Raw genomic sequence first — 17,643 nt, forward strand, 5'->3', positions numbered from 1 at the left:
ACAAGGCAGTTTACAGAGTCTTCCATGCAGCAGCTCGAATAATTAGTGCCTGGCGGCCGCTGAGTGGTGGCAGTGACGAGTTGTTCGGCGATTTACAGTGACGGGAAGGCCACATGCAGGAGTTAGTGCACACCTAAGTAATCAAAAAACTATTTGACTCACTTTTTCTTAAATAGATATATTACGATTACTTCCGCTTCATACTTTGTGCCTATCTCTGCGTCATACATCATTAGTAATATGTTCATACAATTTTTAAGTAATCGCAGCTTGCAGGAGTCCCTTCCATGCTTCATGTTCTGTGCAGGTCCTCACCTCACCCTACCCCACGGTGCCTGAGGGTGGCCCGCCTCGCTCTCTCCCTACCCGGTATTAAGGAAGACCTCTCTATCCAGCAGCCGACAGGCCAGATTTACAGAGATTCTCGACTCGTCACTCATACAGGTTATCAGAGTGGCCGGCGATTCGTCAAATACTTCAAAGGCACCAGTAAATTGTACCGTTTTTATTCTGGCGGACGCAATACACACTTGAAAACTATATAACCATTCCAGCTCCATGAAAGAAAAGGCAGATATATGACTGAAAATAGGGAATGATGGAGATTAAAGAGGTGAAGAGATGAGAGTAAGTGTAAGTGGGAATTGTGGTCTACAGTGAGCGCGAAGTGGGCGATGATATGTGGTGTGGGAATGTGGTGGTAGAGAGTGATAAGGGAGGTATGAAGTATGATGGTTTAGTATGGGCACAGTGCTGGGTGTTTGGGAGTAATATATTATGGGCTTTGATTGTTAGTATAAGTATATTATAGAAATGTTGATGGATAGTATGAATCTGTGTAAATGTGTGGAATGGATGTTACTGAATAGGATGGGTGAGTGGTGTTGGGTGTTGGTGTGGCTGTTAGTGTGGTCTGTGTGTGGTGGTGGTGGGTGTTGATGGGGTCTGCGTCTGGTAGTGGGTGTATCTGGTGGTGGGTGTTGATAAGGAACGCTATGTTGATGCTGCTCCATAAGAGAGTGGTGTTAGTGAGTCACGCTTCGTGGCGCCCAGATCCCTCCACACTCCCTCAATCACATACACATTGTCTCCCAAACATCCGCCGTGCCAGTTCAGTAATAAACAATCTTGGGAGCTCTAGACACCATAGGAGCCCCGACTGCTATATCAAGTAATTAGTAAGGCTAGGCTTAAGTCTCGCAGTCCTCCAACTCAGCAATTACACGGAGGTAATATATGTTTTTTTTTTTTTACAGCAAAAGAGACAGTTCAAGGGCAAAAAAAAAAAAAAAAAAGGGAAACAATAATTAAAAAAAAGCCCGCTACTTACTGCTCCTACATAACAGTCAAAAGGAGTGGCCGAAAGGAAGGTCAATTTCGGGAGGAGAGGTGTCCTGATACCCTCCTCTTGAAAGAGTTCAAGTCGTAGGCAGGAGGAAATACAGATGAAGGAAGATTGTTCCAGAGTTTACCAGCGTGAGGGAAGAAAGAGTGAAGATGCTGGTTAACTCGTGCGTACGGGATTTGGACAGTAAAGGGATGAGCTTGAGTTGAAAGTCGTGTGCGGCGAGGCCGCGGGATGGGGGGAGGCATGCAGTTAGGAAGTTCAGAAGAGCAGTCAGCGTGAAAATATCAATAGAAGATAGAAAGAGGCAACATGGCGGCGGAATTTAAGAGGTAGAAGACTATCAGTAAGAGGAGAAGAGCTGATGAGACGAAGAGCCTTAGACTTTACTCTGTCCGAGAGAGCTGTGTGAGATGCATACTCCATACGAGGGCGGACAAGGCCCCTGTGTATGGATAGCAACTGTGCGGGGGAGAAGAACTGGCGGAGACGATACAGAACGCCCACACTTGTGCTCCTCCTCCTTCTTTTTCTTCTCTTCCTTCTCCTCTTTCTCCCCCTTACCCATATTTTTCTCCCCTTCCTCCTCATCCTCTCAAAGCTTCCTTCACGACGCATTTTCCATTCGATTTGCTGACTTAAGCCATAAATTCAACTAAACGTCTTTGGGCCCAGCGACCTCACAATCCACTCGGCAACATACAATGACAGGAACCTCCATTTCCTTCTCTATCTCTCTTAGAAACGGAGTGGAGACGGATGGACAATCTCCTATAATTTATCCCCCTGTCCACCCAGTAGTGAATGGGTACCGGGTATCAGGCGGGTGTTATGTCCCGCCCCCAAGGTGTGTGTGAGATTTCAGCCGAACCCAGAGATGCGTCACTTCTGAACTCCAATCTCGATCGGGGAGGGTGTTCAATGGCGATAGCGAGTCTATCGCGTGGTCAGTCCATGGTAAATTAAACATAGACATAGTAAAAATATTTCTTTTTCTACATGAACGGTCAGCACGGTATGTTTGCTATGTAAACGCAACAAGAATACACAAGCCGAGGAGCTGGGGACGATGCTGTAAAACACTGTTCAGATTTGGGGAACCAGGCAGCCCTGAAGAGGCCCTGGAGGCACAGGATAGACCACTAAAATCGATAAGTGACGGAGGAAACTTTATGGAGGAAACCTCGCTCGTGCTGTTTGAAAGGTGCATTTACTGTGCTGTGTTGCAAGGCTCAGCCCCGCCTTAAACTCAAACCTTAGCATTCCCGTTCTGGCTCAAGGCGGAAGGGATGAGTCGTGCACGACATCATTTGTTGTAGAAACCAGAAGACGTACGTTGTACTTTTCTCCAGCAGCCCAGGCAACTGCTTAAACCTTAAAAGGACTGCTAAATATAAATATATATATATATATATATATATATATATATATATATATATATATATATATATATATATATATATATATATATATATATATATATATATATATATATATATATATATATATATATATATATATATATATATATATATATATATATATATATATATATATATATATATATATATATATATATATATATATATATATATATATATATATATATATATATATATATATATATATATATATATAGTCACTGAAATATGAGGAAAGAACAACAACAACGATAGTGTGTAACGCGACGCCTTAGGGATTTGAAAGTTGTTTACTATGTCAGATCTTTTCCAAAGTTTCAGCCGCATATCCGTCAGGTGTGAGGGAGGCAGCCACGGCGGCACAGTGTTCGTGAGCACCGGGTGTACATGAATGAGCTAAGGTAAGGGTGATTACAGAGCCCTAGAAGCAATCATAGCGCTCAGGGAACGAAGCAGGACTTTTCGGGTAAACGTAAAGGAAACAAAACAAAACAACGAAATTCAGTTATCGGAAATGATGCATGACGTATTGGGAATAAAAGACAATAAAATGGAAAGTAATTCTTGAAAATGGTTTTCGCTTTTTCTTATTTTTTAAATCATTAGTCTTACATTTTTCTTTCTTAATTGTGTTTCCAGGAAAATATTTGGAAAAAGGAATTTGTATTTACACACACACAAAAAGCAACAGGACATCTAAACCAGCCCTCGTTTGCTCTCCTTTTGTGTTTTCTTCTTTAAGCTGATGTGAAGCTGAAAATGTTTTACATGTTGCGGCAACGGGTAAAAAAAAAAAAAATGTCATTAAAAAGTCCACATTTTTCAAAATTATATTTCCAGCTTGCAGGCCATGCAGTCTTTCGTGAAAAAAATAGTGGATAGCATCGAGGTGCAACACTTTAGTTGAGATAGTCCAGAGTCCTGGAAGAAAATAATCAGCGACGAAGAGTTAGATGGGCATCCGGCGATGTATGTGTGTGTGTGTGTGTGTGTGTGTGTGTGTGTGTGTGTGTGTGTGTGTGTGTGTGTGTGTGTGTGTGTGTGTGTGTGTGTGTCAGAGAGAGAGAGAGAGAGAGAGAGAGAGAGAGAGAGAGAGAGAGAGAGAGAGAGAGAGAGAGAGAGAGAGAGAGAGAGAGAGAGAGAGAGAGAGAGAGAGAGAGAGAGTGCGTGTGATGATGTGTGGGTGGGTGTGGGTGGGTGGGTGAGACTAGCAAGACACCTTGGAGTGGGCTGAGGGGTACGCACACAGTCTGTGTAACAATCGGCGAACAATATGCGTGAAACATCATCAGGCCGCGGCCATGGAACGAAGGAAACTGAAATGCTTGTGTCCAGACCGCGAGTGTGTCCCGGCCGGGCGTTAGTAGTCCTGCCGTTGGAGGTGTGTTGAGCTCCACCACCACAACATCAATCAAGCCTATGTTGTTCTGACTCGAATTGCCACTGTATTTCACAATGACTTAGATTTGATTTTACATATACAGGCCAGACCGGTAGGGGAAATTCGCATAAGGCTTTGTCAGCTTAGTAAAATCGTCACACTGCGGCTGTACTTACTTCATTCGTCACTCATCGAATTAGCTTTGTTGTGACTCAGCGTGAGCAGCAGCATCATAGGAATGAATACGCGGAAAACAGTGAATACAGTAGGATGTTTTCATTCATGCAGGACTGTATTATATGAAAAAATGGAACCCCTTTACCAAATTTGGAAAAAAAGAGACGAAATAAAAGGCGCCTGCAATGAAAAGAAACAAAGGAGGCGCCGTTACGTAAGTAAACCTCGAAGCTCATCTGATCTAATCTGATGGAAGTGCTTTAGTTCGGGAGTGTCCTGAAGTACACATGATCCTGATGCTTGTTGCTTCATAGCTGCCCTGTGGATGGAAATGAAACACTGAAATCACACAAAATGTAGTCTTCCTGTGTTGAGTTCATCTATCAGCACTCGGCCTCTGCTTACGGCGCCGAGTCAACAAAACGTGTATACAGGAGGGGAATATGCGTTCAAATTACTCGAAAGTAATCTGAGTTCTGATTCGTTTTTAATTAATCATAGTGAACAGTAAGGACTTAATTTGACAATAAAATTATGATAATTCGAGACGTTTGGTATGTATGCAGCTCTAAGGGTGACACATATGTATCAAATAGTATATTATATTATAAGATCAAACATACGTTTTTATCTTTCATGGAAACTTTATGAAATCTAGTTGGAGACAAATATGTAGCGGGAAGCGTTGCCTACATTGGTACTCGATCAGGCTCATCAATCCCTTATATTCGACATCATGCAGCGGACTCATTCTGCATCAATAAAAAACACCCAATGTACATACACGAAACAGAGCGAATAATTAAGCACGCTGAAGTGAAGTGATGGTGACGAGCGGACCTTTACGGGAAAGAAACAAAACAAAACAGTGGAAGAAATGGTGCAGAGGCAAGAAGAGGAAGGCCGAGTATTGCCGAGGAGAAATGCTTCACGAGCCCGTCGCGCTCACTCTCTTCGGGGAGCAGACGGCATGCAGTGAGATGGAAAATATTATCTGGGTGGAGGCTGATCCCCGGAAGAAGGCCACTCGTTGAAAGGGACGCACAAGCTTTTCCGCACGGCTCAATCGGTGACACTTATATTTGTGAATAGATTTACATACTTAGACCACGGTATCAATCAGGAAAAGACTGATGATGATGATGATGATGATATCAGTAGAAAGCGACCAAACTCACAGTTGTTGGCAATACGCTACTGAGGAAATTCTTCTGCAAGTAGGAATTGAAGGTGTAATCATTCAGGAGCCGCTGCTACTCTCACACCTGCAGTTCGCTGTGGTCAGGCTACAGAGCTGCCGCACGGAACCGACCTAGGACTTGTCGCAATGATATCCTTTAAGAGACCAGCTTATCCGTGGCACTAACGTAGCATGGGATGATGAACTGCGCCGACATTCCGTATACAGGGAAGGGCTCAGCCTGTGTGCGTGAATTTATACGACACGAGTGGTTGTATCTTCTCTTTGTGTAAATAAACAGAGGTGTTATACACATATGATAATTATAGTTGTAATCACTCAATTAAATTTAGCGTCAATACATAGTAATTTTATTCATTATCATATTCTTATACTTTTTATATTTTATCCAGTTTATATATGTCTCAGAGGGAAAAATAAACAGTATTAGTTCATATTTTATTATTACTGTTATTATTATTATTATTATTATTATTATTATTATTATTATTATTATTATTATTATTATTATTCATGCTATTTATTGTTACGACTTATTTTCGTTGTATTAGTAGTTGCTGATGTTTAGTGTCGCTGATTCATCTGCCTGGTTGTAATTATTGATGAATCGGAACTCCATAATTACTGCCAGACAATTTTGTGTTAATCTCGCGAAAAAAAAAAAACACTGCATACTTCATGAATCTTAGGGATACTTTTGTCAGTCTATTTTTTTTTTCATACAACTACGCCGACTCGAATCCATCCACAGCTGTCACCGGACCAACAGACAAACACACCGGGTGTTTATCAGCCAAGCATTGCATTTGGTGTTGCCGGTGGTCAGGATCCGCAGTGTTTACTCTCTTCCATCGTGTGCTCAATGTTAATTAGACGGATAATTGTCATGAAATTAAAATCACTTTCCGGTATTTTGATATTTTTTGCAAGGATCAGTAATTGCGAGATCTCATTTCTATTTCTCAGTAAATTACAGGAGAGAGGAAAGGTTTACTCTCTGCAACAGTGTTATACTCACTAATTGAACGCAGGTACATTGTGAGTAATAAAGATCAAGTGAGTAAAGATTCAGGAAGGTGCCAACTTGATTGTTACTTACAGTGTTCCGCGATGATCAGCCGGTGACACCCACCACGCACGTCAGCCGGCGAGGAGGTGCGAGGGGAGCATGTCTGGCCAGGAGTCACTTGCACGAATGAGGCCGAGGGAGCAACAGTTCTGATCTTCAAAGTGTTATAAGGACACGGAAGTCATCACCTACGTTCCGCGGCAGTTTTCCTTACCTCTGTTTACAACGAGAGGAAAAGCCGAGAACATTTCCTTACATTATGAAAGAAGACACAAACTGGAAAGTGAAATCAGGTACGAACACCACAGAGTTATCTCGACTAGGGCGCACTTGTTGCTTGGTCGGCTGGGCGATGGAGGCGGCAGGACGCGGCCACCTGCTTGCCCACCCGTCTGGTACTGAGTGCCTCCTGGAGTTCGCCCAACCCGCCCGTCCTCCCGCGGCGTGCAGCGCCGCGTGGGACGGAACACCCATGCGTGTTTTCCTCCCTACTCTCTGAAGAAGGTGTGTGGATGACAGGCTCATTTGAAGCGGCAGTAGACAATGAAAAGGCAGTGTTTTCAGTACTGACGTTTAATAAACGGTATGATGAAGACACTCCACACTTGCAAGCCTCTCCACGACTCGCTTAATGAACGCACGTCATAATTTCCGGGTGACGGAAATCGCACCGTGAGGCGTCCAGACTTAGTAGCAGAATGGGGGGCACCAGTCCTCCAGCATTAGTAACTCGACTTTGGTATTTAACTAACCACAATGTTTCGGGAATGTCAAGTAGGAATGCAAAGGAATCATCACAGTCTTCATTTGCTATTACTAATTTACTGCAGAATAGATGCCTTTCACTGTCTCATCTCTTTGTTTTAAAAAGGGAAAATAATATAGAACATTTCCTTCACGATATATAAGAACACTTAAGACATTAATGGATAGAAAAAATATGTTCCGAGCTTATAACTGTTTGCCCTTTACTCCTCACTTCGTGCAAGCCTCACTCCATTATATTTCTGCTGCCTCATCCTCTCCAAGGCTCCCTCCGTTGTCTCAGCCTTGCACACCCGGTACATTGTGTTCTCGTTGTCTCTCTCTTGAGCTCCAGCAGACACATCTCTTCGCATCCCAGTATCATTCATCACTGAACATAATTTGAAGAAGTAGCAAACTTTGATGAAACATTGTAATAAAAAAACACTTCATCTCAGTGTAAGCAGCTCAATATATCAGCGTGTCAACACCATGCGTGACAAACCTTACACTCAGGAGGGCTTCTTATATACTTGAAACGTTGAACAAAGCTATGTTAGTGTTTTCTTAATGACGTTATATCTTCATTCCACGTAGTAAGAGTCAAAATTAAAAAAAACATATGTGACAGCCGGAAGTACGATGCGTGGCAATCGAGTATTATTTGCTCTGCTGCTCTATGAGGGAAGCGTAACCCAACGAGTTCAGGTGGACTGCGCCGCATGCCCCCTAACAAGCAGCGGCTCAGGAGGGGGACGGTACCGAGGGGAGGTTTAAAGAGACTACGCGTGGCTCTAAACTCAAATGTACCCGTGGGAAGGTGATAGATGATGGAGCAGGAAGAGGAAGAAATGTGTTTTTGGAAAGAAGAGAATGGGACGGAGGCTGTGTGACTCCAGACTCTAACTTGCTCAAGGAAAAGTAGTAATGGAGGAGGAGGAGGAGGAGGAGGAGGAGGAGGAGGATTAGGAGGAGGAGGAGGTGGAGTTTGAGGAGAGAATATGTCATGCAAAGAGGAAAGTAGGAGCGAGGCCGTGTTTCACTCTAACACCTAACTTGCGCAAGGAAAGGTAATGGGAGAAGGAGAAGGAGGAAGGGGAGGAAATAGTAATATATTGCAAAGACAAGGAAAGGATGGAGGTAATGTTAATGACCTTAAATTTGAGCTTACCCGCAGAGAGGTAATATGAGATGCAGGAGGAGGAGGAGGAGGAGGAGGATGTGGTCGATATTCTCAGACGCTTAAGTTCCACCTCTCATGTCATCTATTTCCAAAGGCTAAAATAGAGTTTAATCGGGTTTCCACGGGTGTTTTTCACGATTAAGGTACAGAAGAGGGGCCAAACTACCACCAGGGTTATAAATGTACCTCTGGAAATGCCCAATGCCCCTTCAAAAACCCTGTCAAATGTGAGTGTGTAAGCGGCGAAGCGTTTGAGAATATGGTCCTGTGTGTTTTGCATGGCTGTCCCGCGACCCCACGACCTTGCTTGCTACTAATGGTTTGGCAGGGTGAGGAGCGCCTCGGATTAAGCCACTATAAGGCTCGTGAAGCAGCGGCAGCAGTGTTTGCCCTCCGCTAACGAGGAGGGAGGGAAGCCCCAGGCGACACCACTCCCGATATACGACGCTCGAGAGAGGAGACGCGGAGGAGCCCTATCCCCTCAGGAAGAATGTAATGATATACCTCCCTTAATGACTTATCACGTTACTGTGTTTTCTCGGTTTCCATGTTTATAGTATTTGTTTATTTTCACGTTTTCAGTACCAATTAAATGTATTGTGGTTTGCCGTTCGTCGTAACTCTTATATTATTTAAACCCTTATTCCTAACCAGGCCATTTATTACTCCCAAGACCATGCATCACCATCACCACTACCATCACCACCACCACCACTACCACCACCACCACCACCACCACAAAAATAACAACATCCGAAGAATCATCATCAGCGAAATAACTTAATCAACAACAACAATAAACACGACAGCAAGAATAGTCAGAAACGATATCAGACAACAGCGTAGTCATACCATATACATTTCCAATCACCGGTAACAATCACATTACCTTATTCATCACCACAACACCCACCACCACCACCATCACCACCACTATCACTACCATCATCATCATCATCATCATCAGCTGCACCTTCCACCATGAGCTGTATTAACAAGGCCACCATCGTCATTAACATCTCCATTACCCCCCCCCCCCACACCCCTCCCCCCCTCCCCCCTCACCACCACCACCACCAGCACTAAGCATAAACGACAGGAACAAGAACAAGAGTAAGAACAAGAAAAAGATGAACAAAGGCATGAACAAGAACAAGAGAGAAGGTGGAAAAGAACAGAAGATCATGAACGAGGAAAAGAAGAACAATCGGAACTAGAACAAGAGAGAAGGTGGAGAAAGAACAGAAGATCATGAACGAGGAAAAGAAGAACAATCGGAACTAGAACAAGAGAGAAGGTGGAGAAAGAACAGAAGATCATGAACGAGGAAAAGAAGAACAATCGGAACTGGAACAAGAGAGAAGGTGGAGAAAGAACAGAAGATCATGAACGAGGAAAAGAAGAACAATCGGAACTAGAACGAGAAAGAAGAACAAGAGCAAGGAAAAACAACAAAACAAGGTGAAGAACAAGAACAAAAAAAGCTGAGAAATATTAGAACAAGAACATGAATGAGAACAAGAAGAGCAAAAAAAGATCAAGAACAAGTACAAGAATAATATGAACAAGAACAAAAAAGGACAATAACAAGAGTATTAACAAAATCAACAAAAAAACATAAAGAACAAAATCAAGAAGAAGAAGAAGAAGAAGAAGAAGAAGAAGAAGAAGAAGAAGAGGAACATGATAGAGAAGAACATGAAGAAGAACAATAAATGAGGTGCTGGAGAAATATAAGAAGAATAAAAATGAAATTAGAAAAAATAAATGGAAATAAAAAAGAGGGAAAGGAAGAAGAATAGAAAATAATGTTGGAGGGAGAGAGAGAGAGGAAACAGGAAGAGGAGGAGAACAACTACTGGAAAAATAACAATTACAACAACAGCAACAACATCAACGGCAAACACAACTAAAAGACAATAACAGCCAAAAATTAAAGGGGAGCGACGCTAGAATGGCCAGCCAACAATGCAGTTCACACCGGAAGGAACAACAATGCCATTAAGGGAAAAAACTAAAGAACAAAACCAGGAATATTAAAAGTATAGCGGAAGACAAAAGAAGAGCGGAAACTATTCATATTTTTGCGAGTATACAAACCTGCATTTATTTCCTTGTTTATATAGGGAAGAGACGAAAGTATAGAGAGTTAGTCACATACAAAACACTTCTGCCGGGGTGGTGTTACAGTAAAAGCGACAACGGGCACTTAATAAGGTCTGCTCGCTAATTTTCCCCGCAGCATTCCACTGAGGCGCCCATCCGGAAGTAAAGAACAAATTACGCCCAAAGGTCGCGAGCTCTAGTGTTAAAACCCGATACATTGTCTGGGGATATCCTCAGAGACATTTTATATTCTGACTTTTCATTCTTTATTCTTCATTTCATTTTTCTTTCCTCATCTCGATTTTCCATAGGTTCTCAGTTCTAATGGGGGACTTACAAAGGTGTCTTTTATGTAGAAGGCAGCACGGGACATACTTATCGACTTTTCTGTTTGGCGTTGTCCCACGTAAAAAAAATAATCTGCAAACGTGTGTTGAGGTATTTTAAACGAGGCGAATTCAATACATAGACTTATAAACATGGCTTATTCTGACAGCAGCTAATTTTCATATCAAGCCTCACTACTGCATTGCTGATTATCACAACTAATTGTGAGAACTGCTGTGGACGCGTGGACTGAGGAACTGAAAAGAAAGCACTTTCAAAGTATGGATATTTAAACTCTCGAATAGTCTCCCTTCGCCTGTACGTATTGCCTCCTGCCTACGACTTAACAACCTTCAAGGGGGGAGCACCAAGACACCTCTTCACCCGAAACTGACCTCTCTTTTGGCCACTCGTCTCTGCTTCCCTTTATAGAATCAGTGATTAGCGATCTTTTTCGTTCTCATTTATTTTTGCTCTTGAGCTGCTTTCTCTGCTGTAAAAGAAAAAGAAAAAAAACATTTTACTCCTACACGAGATGAATTTCATATTTCAGTTCAGTTCTACATAGTTTTTTCCCATGTTTTAGCAAAAAATGTGGAAACTGTTATAGAAACGTGAGCTGATGTGCTCCAACTAAGTATCGTCTAAAATTAGACTGATGACCTTTTCGTATTCTGATTAAAATTATTATTTTTTACCGTAGCCCAATTTTACATTGTTATGTCTATTATTTATAATTGCTTTATATTTTTGTGTAAACAACAGAAAGCACTCTGAAAGCGTGAGCTCACAGACAGACAGACAGACAGACAGACAGACAGACAGACTCACAGACAGACAGACAGACAGACTCACAGACAGACAGACAGACAGACTCACAGACAGACAGACAGACAGACAGACAGACAGACAGACAGACAGCTCACAGACAGACAGACAGACAGCTCACAGACTGGTGTATATTCTTTGCTCTGATTGTTGCGCACGTTACTGCGAACACACACTAAGAGAATGAGAATAAACATTAATGTCCATATGAGTCTCCTCGCTTACATTATTATCATTTTTGCAAAATATATAAATGAAACTGCGTATTAAAAAAAATACGTATCGCCCGCCTGAGTGGCCGATATTTTACGTTGAATATTGGCGCTATCATTTATTCAGTCAGTTTTTATCGGATTTTGTTGGAAAGGAACCAGACCAACCCTGCTGGAAGGAACTGTAAGCATTTTCGGTCTGAGGCCACAGCTATATTCTGGGATGCCTAAGTCTCGGTCGGTAAGCTTTTCATTCATTCGCATCGTTCAGTTCTTTCCTCATCAGAGTTTTTTCCGAAAAGTTTATCAGTTTTAGGCATTCACGAAAGGATGTTTTAATTATATATCTTGGTAACGCAAAGACAGAAAAAAGACAAAAACAGGCGATGACGAAAACACTCTCGATATCCACGCCACGCGGAGACGGGCGATAGTAAATTCAGTGCAATACGTGAAGGTTTTAACCCTCACCACACCCCGAGTCAGTACGCCATTACAGTTGTTGAAGTGTAGAATCGAGGCGATGCGGCGCGGTCGTTGGCAATCACATGGCTCCGTCCTGTTTACATTGGAAGGGAGACGAACGATTGAAGAAAAAGAGATAAATAGCTAGAGGGAGGAGGAGGAGTAGGAGGTGGGGGATGAAGGGGAGGATTGAGAAGAGTAGAAAGAGGAGGAAGAGGAGGAAAAATGGAAAAAAAAAACGTAGAGGGATTAGGGACAAGAGATAAAGGAGGAGAGTCAGAAGGAGTAGAAAAATGAAGCAAGGAATAAGAAGAGAAAGAGGAAGAGGTGGAAGAGGAGGAGAACTGGCCAGAGAGAAGAAGGAGGAAGAATACAAAGGAGGAGTAATAGTTGGAGAAAATAGAAAACGAAAGATTAGAAAAGTGGGCGATAGTGGAAGAAAATCTCTCTCTCTCTTTTTCTATTTCCGCATCAGTGTGTGTGTGTGTGTGTGTGTGTGTGTGTGTGTGTGTTACTTGAGACGTTCCAGCAAACTTCTCAACATTCTTCATGCCTTGACCCCCTTTCAGCGTGCTCCCTTCCGTGGGCCAAAGAGGCTTAGTGGGGCTCCTGGACAAGTGAATTTATACCCTTAATGGTCTCTCCGAGCTCTCCATTACCGCTGTTAGTTGAGCCGCCATCACAATCTCTCTCTCTCTCTCTCTCTCTCTCTCTCTCTCTCTCTCTCTCTCTCTGCGCTATAGCTGCGCTTGGCTCCGGTGCTTACCTCCGTTGCACTGGTCCTTTGAGTCTGTAGTTGGACAAAACATCACCCCGGGTCAATGTGAAGTCTGTGTTGCATTTTTGGTGAAAATAGAGGATTTAATAAACACAGCTACATACAGAGACAATTTTATTCTTTCATTACTGCAACGCTACGCTATGGCTTTGACGTCATCGTTAATCTGCGACAATCTCAGTCTCACATTTCGAAGCCATAATTTATATTATAAGCGTAAACTATTTCATTGCTATTATACGATTACATCTTCTTAAAAATATAACGATGAAATATACTGTTAACATTGAAATCCATGTGGCTATTATATGAGTAAATAATTTGTCCCAGGAACGGAAATGGTAGAAAGAGGATTGTAGGCTAGCAGCCCCCTCACTCGTAGTTGCCAGATCGCAGGTGACTGAGTTGCCGTGAATATACTCCTGATTAAGGATGAGGTACAAAATTATTTATTTGTAATCTCGTAACTTCTAAATCCATGAAACCTTTCAGGATATATTATGTATAACCTTGATTATATAATGCTACATATTTTGAGAATCGATAATACATATGAGTGCTAGAAATTAACCTATTTTCATGTCGCTGTTTCCAAACACAGATAAAATAATAGGTAACCTCTATGAAGAACTAGTTTGAAATCACAGAGGAGCATTTTTTAAATAGTTTATTTATGCTGCAGTTGTCGATATTAGAATTAGATTGGCCATTTTTATTTAAGAACAAAAGCAAACTGTTAACTTCCGCTCGTAAATCACCCGCATCATTGTTTGATCTGTAAGATAACCGACTCATTTCATGACCAGCGTGGGTGTCAGACATTAAAAGATTCAAGAACAATAAAGAGCTGCTGTGTTTCTTCCTAGATCTCTGACATTACTCAAGAAAACAACATTGAGCACGCCTTTAATAAGGCTATAACATCATAACCGATATTCAAATATACGACAATCAATTATGTTAATTATTAGTCACAAAATAAATAACTATACTGATTTTTTCACCAAATGGGTTTTCTGGCTCTCAGAAAAGAAAAAGAAATCTTGTGTTCTACTCCAGCTTATCGCTTTGTTGTCCCAACCTCAACGTAAAAAACGACAGGTAACTTAATGGCTTCATCCCTTTCACTTCTAAGCAGCCTTCCCTTTGCTTGTGTGTCATCCTCCCCTGTTAACAAATGGGAGTATCGTGGCACTTTTCTGATTCAAACATATTTTTGGCATCATCTATACTCTTTTAATAAGAATAATGTGATGTAGTTTATATCATATTTTATGTTAGCCTTAGCCTACCTCCGGCGCAACAAAGATGACATCCACTGCCCTCCCTATACCGCGTGTCAGGGCATGTCTCACCACGGTTCCTCAATCTTTGCAAATGTCGCTGAACTGCAGAGAGACGATGATGTAGGTAGAGCTTGCACTCAGCAGCTGCGGATAAATGGAAAATACAATTTTAGAAAGTGTGTGTGTGTGTGTGTGTGTGTGTGAGATTCACCACGGCCTGATCACGAGTTGGACTCGCTTTCGCCAGCAGATACCCTCACGATGTGAGCGAGTGCTCATTATTGTCGATCTCTGGGTACTGCCAGGACCTCACACACCACACACCCCATCCCCCTTGCTCAAGGGGGGACAGTAACCACTCCTAGTCAACGGAAATAATCCGGCCTGAGCGGGGCTCGAACCGCCGCCTGTTTGGCCGTGAAGCCTTGCAGCGCTGCGCTCTAACCGATTGAACTACCGGAGCATACATATATGGAAAGACACAGCTGTAACAGTAGTAATAGTTGTGGTAATAACAATGGTAGAATTGTTACTACTACTAGCATTAATGGTGGCTGGAAAATAGCAAGTCGTATCACCATGAACAGTATTTACTATTTTCCTTCCTTCGTCTTCAAGCCACTCACGATGGAAATGTTGCTGAGGGAGAGGAAGTAGATGCCGCCAACACTAAATGTCAGGGGCACCTCCGCCAGCTTGTCGATGACGACCTGTTGGGGTATGAAGGGAGGCTGTAGTACACCGTTACGTATAGGCTTCGATGGTCTTCGTTATTGTGCCTCAATTTATTCAATTACTGAACATTCCTAAGTACCATCAGTTCTATTAAAAGATCATTAGTATTTGGTTCAAGTTTTAGTTCAAGCTGCTGCTAACAGTATTCTTTCCCGACTATAATCTTACCATCTCCGGTACTTGGATCCACAGCGGGAAGTGTCTCAGGTTGGGGGGTTTGTGCAGCCCCACCTTAGACAAGAGCAGCTTTGGCGCAGCAGCCTGCGTGTGATATTGACTCAATATTAATTATAAAATGCTGGTATTGGATAATGATGAGGGGAACGTTAAAAAGTTGAAATGAACATAGATGATGGATGAGGCTTAAACCAAGGTGGACTATTATTAGTGTTACATCGCTTCTCGCAAAACGGGACAAATGTGTTCTGCTGAGTGAGTAATTGATTTTCAAAGCTTAGCCAGGCTTCTTCTACGTTGCAATCATCTGACAGTTGTATGTCAGTTTGTTTTTGTCGGATTTCTACGAAATTTGCTCTTTTGAATTTGGGCACCATTGTTTTATTTTCAGGCACTGTTGTTTGAGGTCTAATATTGACGCGCACTAATATATGATATCAAGAACCAAGATGTTCTCCTACTGTAACATTACTGACTAGATTATCATGGGTTGCTATAACAACGTCTAGTATGTTATTTTGTCGAGTTGGCTCAGTAACCATTTGACTTAGGTAATTATTCTTTAAAAATTCAATTATTCTATGAGACATGTCTTTTGTACCCAAGTGTCGCCCAGTTAATATGAGGGGGATCAAAGTCTCCTAATATCAGTGAGTCGCTGTTATTAAGTGACTGCCGTAAAACATTGTACATTTCCATATCATTGTCGAGTAACTAACCCGGAGTCCTGTAGGTGATGGATATATTTAGAATATTTTTTACAGTATGTATTTACTTGCCGGCACAAATGCTCAACGTTACTGTTTCTTGGTGTTCTGTCAGTGGTTTGCAGATAGTTTTTGACATAAAGGGCGACACTGCCATGCACCACTACGGTTGATACGATCTTTGTTGAAGAGTTTGTAGCCATCTATGTTGCTTTCTGAACTTAAATCAATATTTGTGGTGTCAATAAATGTTTCGGTTATAGCAATTTCGTCAAAATTTTCTGTTAAAACAAGACATCTCAATTCTTCAAACTTGTTTCTTAGGCTACGCGCATTGAAACTTATGACTTTTAGATTATCTTGAGGCATAGTAAAGGAGGTGGTGTTACTTGCGGTTCTATGGTTTGGCGTTGGTTGTGTTGCATGCCATTTCTTTACAGGGGCGGGGTGGAGAGACGCGGCCGAGAGCAGTTTTTTGACCGGGTGTCACGAACTGCATCGTTAAGGAGCCTTCCGACTCTGGCTGCTCCGACGGGGGACATATGGAGTCAGTCCATTTGAAAAAGCTCACCCTGTCCATAGAAATTGTCCCATGCGTAAAAGACCTCAATGTCAAGCTCCCTGCAGACAGTCTGTACGCGGTTATTAAGGCCGGGATCACAGTCACGATCTTGACTTCCGGAGCCTCCCGGCGTTGGAAATGTGGCGCTGCCAGACGTACGTTACGACCATCGCAAGTAGATCACCATTGCCAACGTCGAAACGACGTTGTTAAGACGTTGTTGAGATGGTCATCCGATGGTCGTAGCTTACACCGACGGGTGACAGATGTCGGAGAGGGCTCCGATAGTTTTGAAATTTCCAAAACTGTCGGAGTGTGGCCCGACGTCGGGAGGCGCCGGGAGTCAAGATCGTGACTGTGCGACCGCGGCCTAAGACTGAAGGCCTTGCTGAAGAAGTCGCTCGCCGCCGACATCTGTGGGAGGATTCCTGAAATTACAATTTTAGGGTATTTAGTCTTGAACTGCTGGATAATCCTACGGTACTTATCCAGCATATCCTCCGACTGGGTCTTGGTGACGTCATTCGTACCTGCGTGGAGAACAAAAAGAGAGTCACTAGAAGCCTCAGAGGAGACCTCGTCGAGGGCAACTGTGATGTCATCAACTTCTGTTCCTCGGTAACAGTAGTTGTTGCTCCTCCCCTTCCAATATGGCAAATCTGTTGAAGCAATGGGTCGGGTAGATAGCTCGGGGGACGTGTCTGGCACCCCTCTTCACGGTGGTGAATTCAGCACTCTCAGGGGTACCTCTGTCACGCCCAGGTGACGAGGCGTCCTCAGTCGTTGGCGGGGGGAAGGCGGGGGGCGGTGCAGAGGTGGTGGACGATACGCCAGTGTTAGCCTCGATGAAATCCTGTAATACTGAAACAGTTCATGTTAGTTCGGTAATCTTCTATAGCCAGCTGCCAACATCAAGTCTTGTTCATGGATTCTTGTCTC

At 42.7% G+C, this 17,643-nt stretch overlaps 1 protein-coding gene across 2 annotated transcripts in view; it reads right to left on the minus strand.

Annotated features, from left to right (window-relative positions):
- LOC126998789 (uncharacterized) overlaps positions 1 to 7,292 on the minus strand; it is a 58,530-nt gene extending 51,238 nt beyond the window's left edge. The window contains exon 1 of one of the 2 annotated variants that reach the window (XM_050860831.1): positions 6,658 to 7,292. The gene's annotated coding sequence lies outside the window, so the exon portion shown is untranslated. Of the gene's footprint in view, positions 1 to 6,624 lie in introns of both variants that reach the window. The other variant, XM_050860830.1, reaches the window with a different exon arrangement.
- Positions 7,293 to 17,643: the final 10,351 nt, after the last annotated feature.

This window comes from Eriocheir sinensis, chromosome 15 (genome assembly GCF_024679095.1).
Source record: "Eriocheir sinensis breed Jianghai 21 chromosome 15, ASM2467909v1, whole genome shotgun sequence".
Lineage (NCBI taxonomy): Eukaryota > Metazoa > Arthropoda > Malacostraca > Decapoda > Varunidae > Eriocheir > Eriocheir sinensis.